General features: G+C 42.1%; 1 protein-coding gene across 1 annotated transcript in view; it reads right to left on the minus strand.

The window, feature by feature from the left end:
• Nucleotides 1-12,836, minus strand: part of LOC124142702 (neuronal acetylcholine receptor subunit beta-3-like) — a 123,622-nt gene extending 110,786 nt beyond the window's left edge. The window contains exon 1 of the mRNA XM_046511292.2: nt 11,255-12,836. The gene's annotated coding sequence lies outside the window, so the exon portion shown is untranslated. The remainder of the gene's footprint in view (nt 1-11,254) is intronic.
• Between the last annotated feature and the right edge of the window lie 424 nt (nt 12,837-13,260).

Genomic DNA, 13,260 nt, shown 5'->3' on the forward strand with positions numbered 1-13,260 from the left:
TTCAGGACTATCATTTCTGTATCCCCAGTACACTTACCTTTAGATCCATATGACACTTACACCTATATCCCCCGGGTACTTATTCCTAGATCCCCAATACACTTATTCCTAGATCCCCAGGACACCTATTCCTGGATTCCCCGAACACTAACTCCTAGATCCCCATGGCACTTAAACCTTGATCCCCAGGACACTTACTTTTAGATCCCTATGGCACTTACATGTACACCTAGATCCCAGGACATTTATTTATAGTTCCCCAGGACACTAACTCCTAGATCCCTAAACACTTACGCACAGATACATCCCTATGGCACTTACTTTTAGATTCCACGATACTTATTCCTAGATCCCCAGAACACTTACTCCTAGATCCCCATGTCACTTACTCTTAGATCCCCATGTCACTTACTCTTAGATCCCCAGGACACTTTCTCCTAGATATTCAGGACACTTACTCCTAGATCCACAAAACGCATACTCCTAGATCCCCATGACACTTTTACCTAGATCACCGAGACACTGACTCCTAGTTCCCCAGGACACGTATTCCTAGATCCCAAGGGCACTTACTCCTAGAACCCCAGGACACCTATTCCTAGATCCCGAGGACACATACTCCTAGATCACCAGGACATTTACTCCAAGATCCCCGGGACACTTCTCGATCCCCAGGACACTTACTCCTAGATCCTCAGGGCACTCTCTCGTAGATCACCAGGACACTTACTCTTAAATCACCAGGACACTTACCTCTAGATCACCGAGACACACATTCAAAGACTTCCGGAACACTAGCTCATGGACTCCCGGAATAACTATTCCTAAACTTGCAGAACACCTATTCCTAGACTTTTTGGACTCCTGTTCTAGGACCTACGTGTCACATATTCCCAGTTAGATAAGAATACTTTAAAAATAAAAGCTGGTTAAAGTTTGATAATGCGCATGACTGTATGTTTTATTCTCAGCAACGTTGCACCACTAAGTGTTCATGTTCATTCAGCCTTCACTCGTTTTATTACACACGTCTCTTTTTCAATTAACTTTACGTGCCAGTGATGTTTTCCGACGTAGATCTAACACTGAAGATGTCACAGCACAATGAGCATACACAGTTGAATCATTTGGATGATTCAACAGAACCTTGAAAACACAATTGATTCTTTCACGTACTGATAGCCGTCGTCATAAAGCTGTAATATTGCTGAGAGTGGCGTTAAACAACACACACAGCACACGTATGCACAGCACTGCCAGTTAATAATAAATGATTTGAACATGTGAACCAATTGATATTTTCACAAGCTTCAACCACGGATATTCTAAGAATATATGTATGCAATGTACAGTTAAAATCTTGGACATATGAGTCGAATATGAGTCAAGTATGAGTCGAGAATGGCGACTGATTCATAAAAACTTATAAACTATCCACCAATTATGGGCTAAAGGCTACTGATTTTCAATGACCGATCACATATTGCTTAAAATGAAAAAATGGGAAATGACACTTTATTCTTGATGTTCTCTGTCTAGAGGAGGAACTGGCTTTCGCTTTTTAGAGATTAGTATTCATTATCTTCGTATAGACCGCATCCGTGGTTTCGGGTTTCGATACCTCGCCGCGTCATACCAAAAGACGTTAAAAGATGATACTTGTTACCCTGTCTGGCGCTCGTCATTAAGAGGCTAAAACAAGGACTGGTCGGCTCGGAGTCTGTGGCATGGTGTCTCAGTAGACTAGCACTATAAATCGGCATCAGTCGGGACAAGCAGCCACATGCACACACGTGCATGCAGGTCGCTATATAATAATCTTGCGACGTAAAACCCCATTTCCTCACCTCACCTCGCATATATTACTGTGCAGTGTAGATCTTCACAAATAAGATAGCGACGCGATAAATCGCAAAGAACAACGAAAAACAAGGCGTGGTCGATTTCATGATAAACATTGTTCTCTCAATGTCATTCCATGAGATTCGAACTTGATGATCGCAACTTGGTGATCGTTTCCAACAGTGGGAGGGATATGGCAATCAGTTTTGGGAGAAAAGGTACAGATTTTCGTCGTTGGAATTGTGACAATATTCAGAAAATACCAAACTCAACCCCCTTGTTCATAAAATGGACTTGCCCGTCATTGCCAAGATGGCATTGTATTCCTCGGGTCATTATTGTTCAAGTAAGGGTATACATGTTTAAACCCTGTAAAATGTAATTTGTCTGCGCCTTACAGCGTTTATTGTACGATAAACATCACAAGACCTCGTCTTTTATTTAGTAAATAGACCACAATGTTGGGTAGATCTTCATAAAGATCACTATGTTGTGTAGATCTTCATATAGATCACTGTGTTGTGTAGATCTTCATAAAGATCACTGTGTTGTGTAGATCTTCATGTAGATCACTGTGTTGTGCTGATCTTCATATAGATCACTGTGTTGTGTAGATCTTCATAAAGATCACTGTGCTGTGTAGATCTTAATATAGATCAATGTGTTGTGTAGATCTTCATATAGATCACTGTGTTGTGTAGATCTCAATATAGATCACTGTGTTGTGTAGATCTCCATATAGATCACTGTGTTATGTAGATCTTCATGTAGATCACTGTGTTGTGTAGATCTTCATATAGATCACTGTGTTGTGTAGATCTTCATAAAGATCACTGTGCTGTGTAGATCTTCATATAGATCACTATGTTGTGTAGATCTACATATAGATCACTGTGTTGTGTAGATCTTCATATAGATCACTGTGTTGTGTAGATCTTCATGTAGATCACTGTGTTGTGTAGATCTTCATATAGATCACTGTGCTGTGTAGATCTTCATAAAGATCACTGTGTTGTGTAGATCTTCATATAGATCACTGTGTTGTGCAGATCTTCATATAGATCACTGTGTTGTGTAGATCTTCATATAGATCACTGTGTTGTGTAGATTTCCATATACATCACTGTGTTGTGAAGGTCTTCATATAGATTACTGTGTTGTGTAGATTTCCATATACATCACTGTGTTGTGAAGGTCTTCATATAGATCACTGTGTTGTGTAGATCTTCATATAGATCACTGTGCTGTGTAGATCTTCATATAGATCACTGTGCTGTGTAGATCTTCATATAGATCACTGTGCTGTGTAGATCTTCATATAGATCACTGTGTTGTGTAGATCTTCATAAAGATCACTGTGTTGTGTAGATCTTCATAAAGATCACTGTGCTGTGTAGATCTTCATATAGATCTCGGTCCTGTGAAGATCTTCATAAAGATCACTGTGCTGTGTAGATCTCCATAACGATTACTGTGCTGTGTATATCTTCATAAAGATCACTATGTTGTGTAGATCTTCATATAGATCACTGTGTTGTGTAGATCTTCAGTTAGATCACTGTGTTGTGTAGATCTTCATATAGATCTCGGTGCTGTGAAGATCTTTATATAGATCATTATGTTGTGTAGATCCTCATATAGATCACTCTATTGTGTAGATCTTCATATAGATCACTGTGTTGTGTAGATCTTCATATAGATCACTGTGTTGTGTAGATCTTAATATAGATCACTATGTTGTGTAGATCTTCATAAAGATCACTGTGTTGTGTAGATCTTCATATAGATCACTGTTTTGTATAGATCTTCATATAGATCACTGTGTTGTGCAGATCTTCATAAAGATCACTGTGTTGTGTAGATCTTCATTTAGATCACTATGTTGTGTAGATCTTCATATAGATCACTGTGCTGTGTAGATCTTCATATAGACTACTCTGCTGTGTAGATCTTCATGTAGATCAATGCGTTGTGTAGATCTTCATACAGGTCACCGTGTTGTGTAGATCTTCATATAGATCACTGTGTTGTGTTGGTCTTCACGTAAATCACTATGTTGTTCATTGTATGTGGGCGACCCTGAATCAGAGTACAGAGTATCGGGGTTCTGTGTACTCTGTCATGTTGCTCTAACTGAGAGCAGTGGTAGAGAATTTGTGTAAAATATCCTTGACGGGGTAAGCCGTTCTATAAATCACAGTGCAGATCATTGTGACAACAAACTAATCGGACATCCGGAAGGTGACATTCCAAACGTTGATCGATTTGTCAAAATGAAAGTCAAAAGAAGCACATATTGAAGTCATTTTGGCACAGCTGAACAGACTTCACACTTTGAAGATTCTAAAGTAAACCTCGAGTGACTGAACGGCTTGAATAGATGATAAATCACAACGTGTTCTGAGCGCAAAATAGTAATAGAACCTGACAGTCTGTATTTGTCCGACCAGAGAAACACCGATCAACGAGACTGGACTGATATTTCTAAAATCAAAATCTCAAGTGGCTGATTGACTTTCTCATCCGGCCCGCACTAATACGGGATTTGTTCACGAGGCGCGTGGACGATAACGTCCGCCATGCGGTAATACAAACAGGATGATTCAGTACTCGTCTGATTCAATATTCATGTGCCATCTGACTCTCCAGCCTGTCAAAAACGCCTCCCCCTTCCCGGAACCTGACCACAGTACCTATCCCTGAGTTATCCTCGAGATGTCCCCCTGTATATACACAGTCGCGATATGTTTGCAGCCATGATCAACGGTGATGTTATGTCGCTTAATTCCGAGGCGTGATATATTTGCAAAGAAAAATCTACTATTGAAATATACTGAACAACAGAAGTTCCTGTGACATTGAATAAGATTTAATGCAAAGTTATGTTATTTACCAAATCTGAAACAATTTCGGTTTGCAATAGATAAAAGATTCCTGTAAGTGTTCAAATGGTTTAATTTGCCATACTGACTTCGGAAAATGCGTGATTGCATAAAAAAACATGAACATGCCAAAATGTCAATTTACAAATCAATAGCGTGTGTGTCCACCTCTGGTTGCGATGCAAGCAACACATCTTCGTCTCATGGAATGGACCAGGCGATGCACAAAGTCCTGTGGGATATCTGTCCATATCTGCTGAAGCATGTTTCGAAGTTCCTGGAGTGTCTGTGGAACACGTGGTTGACGTCGAAGGCGCCGATCCATCTCATCCCACATGTGCTCGATTGGTGAGAGATCAGGGGAGCCAGCCGGCCAGGGGATGACATTCACGTTGTTTTGTTAAAAAAAATCCTGAACATGTCGAGCAATATGAAGCCGGGCGTTGTCATGTTGAAAGGTAATGCCTGGGCCATGACGACGCAAAAACGCTATAACAACAGGGTCGATGATCTCGTCGCGGTAGCGCTGTCTTTGAGATTTCCCTCTACCACTATCAAACGTGTCCTCTGTCTTGCTGTAATCCCACCCCATACCATAATGCTGCCGCCCCCGAACCGATTTTCTTCCTTGACACAATGATTGACGTAACGTTCACCTCGACGTCGGTACACTCGAATCCGTCCATCGCTGTGGCTGAGGTGAAAACAAGACTCGTCAGTGAATAGAACTTGTCCCCACTGCATGGCCGTCCAGCGTAGACGCTGTCTGCACCACTGTAGACGTGCTTGATTGTGGTTTCCTGTCAAAATGGGACGTCTGGCGGGTCTTCTGGCGACAATCCCTGCACATCTGAGGCGACGACGTACGGTTTGTGAAGATATTCGTCGAATGCCAGGGCTGGAATCGATTTCGTAGGTGTGTTGTTCGAAACCAGTTGTGTCGATTATTGGTAACGCGTGGCCTGCCACTCCGAGGATGGTCTCTGACTGCATTCGTCTGTTGCCAACGTTGACATAAACACCAAATGGTGTTTCTGTGGACGTTAAATTGTCTTGCAACATCACGTTGACTCGATCCTGCTTCAAGCATACCAATGGCTCGCAGACGCTCATTTTCGGACAGGCGTGGCATTTCGTAATGTTGAATATTTGCGTAATTTTGTTGTTTTTCTGAGTGGTTGTTGTCAGCACGATGCTGAAAATTGCATATGGAATCCCGTTAACGCACATGTTTGTATACCCATTCTTGGGTTGTGAAATGCATGGGGCTTGCATAAAAGTCAACGTTTGCATGGAATGCATGCTTTTCTGTAGCAGTTGCGTTTTTGTGACTTGATTCCATACATGTACAACAATATTGAAAACTTTACTTGTTTGAAAAATGCACTAACATGTTGATGTCACGGGAACTTATGTTGTTGAGTATATCATTGTAGAATATCTTCCACTGAGATTTGTATACAGTGTCTACTACCGAGGTATATCCGTAAAGTGTCTATCATCGTGGAATATCCATAGACTGTCTACGATTGCGGTCTGTCAATAAAGTATCTACCATTGTAGTATATTCATAAAGTGTCTACGATCGCGGTATGTACGTAAAGTGTCTATCATCATGATATATTCATAACCTGTCTACGAACGAGGTATATCAATAAAGTGTCTACGATCGTGTAATATCCGTAAAGTGTCTACGATCGTGGTACAATTATAAAGTGTCTATCATCGTGGTATATCCAAAAAGTGTCTACCATTGCAGTATATTCATAAAGTGTCAACGATCGTGGTATATCCATAAAGTGTCCACCATTGCAGTATATTCATAAAGTGTCAACGATCGTGGTATATCCATAAAGTGTCTACCATTGCAGTATATTCATGAAGTGTTTACGATCGCGGTATGTCCGTAAAGTATTTAACATTGCAGTATATTTATAAAGTGTCTACGATCGTGGTATATCCATAAAGTGTCTACCATTGCAGTATATTCATAAAGTGTCTTCGATCGTGTTATATCCATAAAGTGTCTACGATCGTGTTATATCCATAGAATGTCTACCATGGAAGTATATTCATAAAGTGTCAACGATCGTGGTATATCCATAAAGTGTCTTCCATTGCAGTATAATCATAAAGTGTCTACGATCTAGGTATAACCATAAAGTGTCTACCATTGAAGTATATTCATCAAGTGTCTACGATCGTGGTATATCCATAAAGTCTCTACCATTGCAGTATATTCATAAAGTGTCTACGATCGCGGTATGTCCGTTAATATTCTACGATCGTGGTATGTCCTTAAATATTATACGATCGTGGTATATCCATACAGAATTAAGAGTCTACCATCGCAATATCTTCATAAAGTGTCTACGATCGCGGTCTATCCATACAGTGACGAAAAACGAACCCACTCAAGCGAAGCACGTAGGCGGCTTGGAATGTTTACTCCCCGGGGAGTTGAGAATGATAACTGGAAAGCATAAGGATCCACTGTTTGGTGAACAAATATACCACATTTGAGCAGAAACTACGGTATAAACACACGTAATATAAAGATAGTAGTGCCTAACAGGCAGCTTGGGTTGTATACTCCCGAAGGAGTTGAGAAAGAAACTCGAGTGCACACCGATCCGTTGACCAGGGTAATAATCATGTAAGCGCTTTCAACACGCGTCAACGGAGGCCAAAATAACACTATACAAATATCCTTTTATTATTATCCCATATACGTAATGTGTCTGCTGCGTATGCACCCCGTGTTACATCTCTACTGTATCTACCACTGGAGCATATCCCTTATGTATCTACCACTGGAGCATATCCGTGATGTGTTTACCAGTGATGTGTCTACCACTGGAACATATGAGTAAAGTATCTACCACTTAGACATATCCATAAAGCATCTACCACTGGGATATATCCGTAAAGTATCTACCACTGGGACACATCAGTAAAGGATATACCTGTGGGACATATCCGTTAAGTATCTACCACTGGGACATATCCGTAAAGTATCTACCACTGGTACACATCAGTAAAGGATCTACCACTGGGACATATCCGTAAAGTATCTACCACTGGTACACATCAGTAAAGGGTCTACCACTGGGACATATTCGTAAAGTATCTACCACTGGAACATACCCGTAAGGTATCTACCACTGGGACACATCAGTAAAGGATCTACCACTGGGACATATTCGTAAAGTATCTACCACTGGGACATATTCATAAAGTATCTACCACTGGGACATATTCGTAAAGTATCTACCACTGGGACATATCCGTAAGGTATCTACCACTGGGACACATCCGTAAAGAATCTACCACTGGGATATATCCAAAAAGTATCTACCACTGGGACACATCAGTAAAGTATCTACCACTGGGATATATCCATAAAGTATCTACCACTGGGACATATCCGTAAAGTATCTACCACTGGGACATATCAGTAAAGTATCTACCACTGGAAAACATCAGTATAGGATCTACCACTGGGACATATCCGTCAAGTATCTACCACTGGGACATATCCGTAAAGTATCTACCACTGGGACACAACAGTAAAGGGTGTACCACTGGAAAACATCAGTATAGGATCTACCACTGGGTCATATCCGTCAAGTATCTACCACTGGAAAACATCAGTATAGGATCTACCACTGGGACATATCCGTCAAGTATCTACCACTGGGACATATCCGTAAAGTATCTACCACTGGGACACATCAGTAAAGGGTGTACCACTGGGACATATCTGTCAAGTATCTACCACTGGGACATATCAGTAAAGTATCTACCACTGGAAAACATCAGTATAGGATCTACCACTGGGACATATCCGTCAAGTATCTACCACTGGGACATATCAGTAAAGTATCTACCACTGGAAAACATCACTATAGGATCTACCACTGGGACATATCCGTAAACTATCTACCACTGGGACATATCCGTAACGTATCTACCACTTAGACATATCCATAAACTATCTACCACTGGGACACATGAGGAAAGGATCTACCACTGGGACATGTCTGTAAACTATCTACCACTGGGACACATCAGTAAAGGATCTACCAATGGGACATATCCGTAACGTATCGACCACTTAGACATATCCGTAAAGTATCTACCACGGGACATATCCATAAACTATCTACCACTGGCACATATCCGTAAAGTATCTACCACTGGGACATATCCGTAAACTATATACCACTGGCACATATCCGTAAAGTATCTACCACTGGGACATATCCGTAAACTATCTACCACTGGGACATATCGGTAAAGTATCTACCACTGGGACACATCAGTTAAGGATCTACCACTAGGACATATCCGTAAAGTATCTACCACTGGCACATATCCGTAAAGTATCTACCACTGGGACATATCCGTAAACTATCTACCACTGGCACATATCCGTTAAGTATCTACCACTGGGACACGTCAGTTAAGGATCTACCACTGGGACATATCCGTAAACTATCTACCACTGGCACATATCCGTAAAGTATCTACCACTGGGACATATCCGTAAACTATCTACCACTGGCACATATCCGTAAAGTATCTACCACTGGGACATATCCGTAAACTATCTACCACAAGGACATATCCGTAAAGTATCTACCACTGGGACACATCAGTAAAGGATCTACCACTAGGACATATCCATAAAGTATCTACCACTGGAAAACATCAGTATAGGATCTACCACTGGGACATATCCGTCAAGTATCTACCACTGGGACATATCAGTAAAGTATCTACCACTGGGACATATCCGTAACGTATCTACCACTTAGACATATCCATAAACTATCTACCACTGGGACACATGAGGAAAGGATCTACCACTGGGACATGTCTGTAAACTATCTACCACTGGGACACATCAATAAAGGATCTACCAATGGGACATATCCGTAACGTATCGACCACTTAGACATATCCGTAAAGTATCTACCACGGGACATATCCATAAACTATCTACCACTGGCACATATCCGTAAAGTATCTACCACTGGGACATATCCGTAAACTATATACCACTGGCACATATCCGTAAAGTATCTACCACTGGGACATATCCGTAAACTATCTACCACTGGGACATATCGGTAAAGTATCTACCACTGGGACACATCAGTTAAGGATCTACCACTAGGACATATCCGTAAAGTATCTACCACTGGCACATATCCGTAAAGTATCTACCACTGGGACATATCCGTAAACTATCTACCACTGGCACATATCCGTAAAGTATCTACCACTGGGACACATCAGTTAAGGATCTACCACTGGGACATATCCGTAAACTATCTACCACTGGCACATATCCGTAAAGTATCTACCACTGGGACATATCCATAAACTATCTACCACTGGCACATATCCGTAAAGTATCTACCACTGGGACATATCCGTAAACTATCTACCACAAGGACATATCCGTAAAGTATCTACCACTGGGACACATCAGTAAAGGATCTACCACTAGGACATATCCATAAAGTATCTACCACTGGGACACATCAGTAAAGGGTGTACCACTGGGACATATCCGTCAAGTATCTACCACTTGGATATATCCGTAAAGTATCGACCACTTAGACATATCCGTAAAGTATCTACCACTGGGACACATCAGGAAAGGATCTACTACTGGGACATGTCCGTAAAGTATCGACCACTTAGACATATCAGTAAAGGATCTACCACTGGGACACAACAGTAAAGTATCTACCACTGGGACATATCAGTAAAGTATCTACCACTGGGACACAACAGGAAAGGAACTACCACTGGGACATATCCGTCAAGTAGTTACCACTGAGGTACAGTCTGTAATGTAATGACGACGTGTCTTTAATGTTTTCACCTCCGACAAATGACTGTAAAGTGATAATATACAGCCGCGACATGTCCGTAAAGTAAAGTGTAAAGAATCTGTCAGCTGTGTACCACCGTGACACGTCTGTAAAATAAAGTAAAAATGTGGCTACCATCGCGGTATATATGCAAAGTGTCTATGGCTACGACATGTTCAAACAGTATCCACACCGCGACATGTACAGTGTTCCCAGCACGACACAGCTCAAACACCGCGTCATATATCCATACCCAAGGGACCCAGTGGAAATCTCCAGTGCCCCATTACTGTTCATACGTGACCGGGTAATTGTAATCGGGTGGCGAGGCTCTGACACTTGCTTGATTGCGTGTCACCATACCCCGATGACCGGATCGTTATTTATGACTTCAGTCACGGGTGTACCTTGTCCAGATATAAATATACAGGCCGCAATAAAGCTTGAATATTGCTGCCTGGTGCTTTATACAACAATTTGTCACTCTAATTGTCAGACTGATAACATATAAACATTGCAGAACACAAATGGTAAAACTGTTGCCATTCTCTGAAACATCAAGATGTTGTTGACATGCAAGGGGTTAATATTTGACTTGCTGCAACCATGAACTCAATTCCCCATTGATAACGGTCAACTTACCTGGAACCTCCAGCCATCCGTGGGGGCACGGGAGCCTAGTCGTCTCCGCTCTCGGAGCTGCTCGGCCAGTACACGGCGGCTTCAGTGAAAGAGGTTATCACTGTCATCACTTATACCCGCCGAGAAATCGAAAGTTCTTCTGGTCGTGCGGTTGTCCTAGGGCAGACGTTGGGGACGTGCTGCGAGGGTCGGCCGACGCTGCAGCCAGTGTTTGACTAACGTTAGAACCTTTAACTGAATAAATACTGGTTTCCACTGGCCTATTCCCGCAGTTTCGATCCTTTGGTTTGGGGGGATGCAGTGGTCAGTGACGGCACAGAGCACCCCAACCTGCAGGGACAGTAAGTGAGAACAAGGAGAACACAAAGTGCTACCCCCACAACAAATCTGTTCATATGAATAACACTCTTCCTCTCAACACAAACCAACTATTCACACTTCATAATTTAAAAGGGTAAAAGTTTTGAGGTAAGTTTTTTCAGTTCCGCGTGATTTCACAGATCTTCCTTGTCCGCTGTATGGATGCTGATGTCGCTGCCGGTGCGGGTGAAGTAGTCAGTTGTATTAGCGAAGCGTCTGTAACACCTCATGCCGCATGCTCTGTCCCCCGGGAACGCTGATGTCCCAATAACGTCGGTTGGCTTCATTCACGGTTGCCCTATTATTCTAGAAGGCTTATATTTCGCGCTGCCGTATTCTTTAATCAATCCTTCACTTTGATGCAGTTCATGAAATATTAATTTCGCGGTTGTGAGATGGATGTCTTTATAGGGCTTTCCGTGTAGCCTTCATGTCGAACGATGCTATGTTACGGACTCAAGTCTGAAAATTGGGAAACAAAATAAATAGACACAAACTACTTCTAAAATTGATGTTCCCGTTAACAGGGGAAGTCATTTGCTAACCAGCTCTTGATTATACAAAGAAAGCCGAGAGTACCTTTGATCGGGGGGATATCGATCTCAGAGACGGGATGTTCAGTAAGGGTGGAAAAGTCCGTGTTCACTGGTGTAAGAACGCATCCTCACACTCCGACAGTAATTAGTACGAGGACGGTATGCTATGAGTATGTAACGCCCAATACATTGTTTACTGGTCTTGTCAGAAGGAGCTGTTAAAACATGTCACCAGATATCGAACCCACCAACATGGAGTACCATCACGGAAGACTTGAGCAGCTTGTGTGGACCAAAATGGAAAACACGAAAAAAGCCATTGTCGATCGATTATAGAAGACAGTAGGATATAAGAAACATCGAAACTACGTCACATAAAGTATTAAGACAAGGTACGGCAGGACATACGCTATCGATTTCAGTCATAGCGTCCTGGAAAATTAATCGAATGTTTACTTGCAACTCTAACGGTGTTTGAGATCTAGAGATCGGGTGAAGCATGACGTTCTGCAGATCAGGGCTAGTCTCGGCAGTGCAACTCTTTGAACTGACACATTATCCAGTGTCATCTAGGTCCGGTACCTGCCTTGAATTCACGCACTATCCAGTATACCCCAAGTCCTGTACCTGCCTTGAATTCACGCACTATCCAGTATACCCCAAGTCCTGTACCTGCCTTGAATTCACGCACTATCTAGTGTACCACAAGTCCTGTACCTGCCTTGAATTCACGCACTATCCAGTATACCCCAAGTCCTGTACATGTCTTGAATTCACGCACTATCGAGTATACCCCTAGTCCCGTACCTGCCTTAAATTCACGCACTATCCAGTATACCCCAAGTCTTGTACCTGCCTTGAATACACGCACTATCAAGATTACCCTAGGTCTTGTACCAACCTTGAACTCTCACACAATCCAGTATGCCCAAGGTCCTGTACCTTCCTTGAATTCACGCACTATCCAGATTACCCTAGGTCTTGTACCTGCCTTGAACTCCCAAACTATCCAGTAGGCCTTTGGTCCAGTAGTTGCCTTACATTCAAACACTATCCTGTACCTGCTTTGTCGCAGTCGCACATAGAGCCACGCATGTCCTAAGTTATGTA

Source organism: Haliotis rufescens, unplaced genomic scaffold, assembly GCF_023055435.1.
Source record: "Haliotis rufescens isolate VD_foot unplaced genomic scaffold, xgHalRufe1.0.p SCAF_20, whole genome shotgun sequence".
Taxonomy (NCBI): domain Eukaryota; kingdom Metazoa; phylum Mollusca; class Gastropoda; order Lepetellida; family Haliotidae; genus Haliotis; species Haliotis rufescens.